Source organism: Microtus ochrogaster, unplaced genomic scaffold (genome assembly GCF_000317375.1).
Source record: "Microtus ochrogaster isolate Prairie Vole_2 unplaced genomic scaffold, MicOch1.0 UNK76, whole genome shotgun sequence".
Taxonomy (NCBI): domain Eukaryota; kingdom Metazoa; phylum Chordata; class Mammalia; order Rodentia; family Cricetidae; genus Microtus; species Microtus ochrogaster.
The window spans coordinates 1,822,143-1,824,683 of NW_004949174.1; positions in this window are offsets into that span (position 1 = coordinate 1,822,143).

The window sequence follows — 2,541 nt, forward strand, 5'->3', positions numbered from 1 at the left end:
AGAAGGTGTAAAATGTGGTCAAAATGCAGATTAATCTCATCTCCCATGTGCTGTCTCCCTTCAATTAATGCACAATATTGCCTTGTGGGTGTCATGGGTGTCAAGGACATGGTCACCATCCTTGCAAGCTGCGATCAGAGCCTGCTGGGGAAAAGTCTCAGCCAGTCCGCCTGTGCATATTTTGGTCTACACTGCACAGGGCTTGGGGTCAGCCAGACCCTGTGTTAGGTACTGTGTTGAATGGTCTCTTTGTGTTTTAACGAGGAACTGAAGACACATCCCCACATGATGACGAGACCCAATGACCCAAGCCGACAGCACTAAATATAATCAACAGCCACTTCAGACTTTATTGGATTTGAAACATTTCTCATGAAGCCAGGATAAATCCTGGGGGCCGCTCTATAGCGTGAACTCTGCTAATTGAATCAGGGGTGAGAAAATGAATGTCTACAGACCTGTAATTCGGTCTGCATATTGACATGCTCTCCTCCACTGAAACTGGACAAATATCTACAGTCAGCAAAATGTGGCGTAAAGGAGAACCGGAAGACAGATTGCTTCCAATCAGAAGCATTTTCACAAGTGTCTCCTTTGCCTCCTGTTATGTAGAACACTTATAGATACTAAACAAACTTCCTGTGACACCTTTCGCCAAGCCTACATTCTTTGGGCAACTCCACCATGCCAAGTTCACTCCCACCTGAGAGGCTGTTCTGCTGCTCCTCTGTACCCCGTGCTGTTCCTTCTGATGTGACTGGCTGGAACTCCCCACTAATGCCACAACTCAGATGTCACCTCCCAGGACAGGGGGTTTGGGCTGGTTGCTTAAGGTTCTCAACCTGTAGCTCTCGCCACTGTAGGACGATCTTGCTCTGAGATCTGCTTGGTCTACTCTTCTGTCTTCCCTTACTATAATAGAAGTGTCACCTAGCAAAAGTCCATATTCCTCCCCCAGCCTATAGGCCATCAAACTGAATGATACTGGTATGGGTAATCTCGGGTTTGTTCCCAGCATGCTCTGGACTCACTCCATGAGGGTGGAGACCCTGTCTCTGACACCCTCAACAACCACTCAGTCAATATCTTGCAATAACTGAAAGAAAGATCAAAGGGTGAGAGTTTCTCTGTTGTGACCACATATTACACACACTGACTGTTCATCATTGTGGGGCCCTTGGCTTGACATTTATTTGGAAATGAGAGCCCTTCCAGCTGGGTCAAGGATGAAGACTGTTGTCAGGGCAATATGGTGCTGCTGCGCATCCTACTTCAATCTTGGGAATGATGTAAGATGACACAAAATCCATCCAGGTTCCTGGATCACTGGAGAAGAGCTGCTGGGTGATCATCCAGCTGAGATTCCCAGTGAGGATGGAGGTATGCCTGTGATGTCAGCAAGCATTTCCTTAACACACCCAATACCTGTGGTCCAGTTTCTACCAAGCCCTTACAGTCTGGATAGGAATCGCTGTCTGCTACAGGCATCAGTGATACTTCCTATGGGTCTGTCACTCATCTTTTAACTCTCCCTAACTATCTTTTGTTCCACAGACATTCAGAATTTGTACCTAGTCAAATCTGTAAGTCTGAGGCTTTGTTATACACTAAGAAAGAACACCTATATCCCAAGATTAAAAAACAACACACTCTAATATTTCTCTCATTCTTACCTTTTTCTTCTAAGTGAATCGTTAATTGTCACAATACTTGAACTGCCTATTGTTGCTGGTGGTATAAAAGGCTCCTTTCTGTGGTGTTACTATGCACTCTATTATTTCTATTGTCAATTTTCCCTTAAAGATATACTTCCCCTAGGTAGGTCACACCTTACAAAGTTTTAAGAGCCTCCCTGTAGAAGGAGTGCTTGCTTGATCATCCCGACCACCCAGCTAGCTTAGCACTAAAATAACCACACAGAAACTATATTAATCAAAACACTGATTGGCCCATTAGCTCTAGCTTATTATTGGCTAACTCTTACATCTTTATTTAACTCATTTCATTTGGCTTACCAGCAAATATTCGGCATGTCTGACTCTGGCGGCTCAATGGCATCATTCTGACTCTGCCTTCTTTCTCCCAGCATTCAGTTCCATCTTCCCAACCTACCTAAGTTCTGCCACATAAACAGTCCAAGGAAGTTTCTTTATTCATTAATGGTAATCACAGCGCAGACAAAGCCTTTAGCTCATAAGCTTCTTAACAGATATAAACCATAACAGCTCCTTCTAAAATGTTCCAAAACATTGTACATGCATTTGCAATATTGAAAATTAACAAGCTCACACTGAATTTACAACAAGAATTAATGTCATGCAAGGCATGTTCCTGGACATTAGCTCATGACCAGTGAGTATCTACAGACATGCCTTAGTCTGTACAGACCTTGCCTAGTATGCAAACGTTCTGGGCTTGATCCCCAGCACCATGTCAGTTGGGTGTGATAGTACACACTGGGAATGACAGCACTAAGGAGGTGGAAGCAGGAAGAGCAATAGCTCAAGATTATCCTTAGCTGCAAATTGGAGATCATCCTGG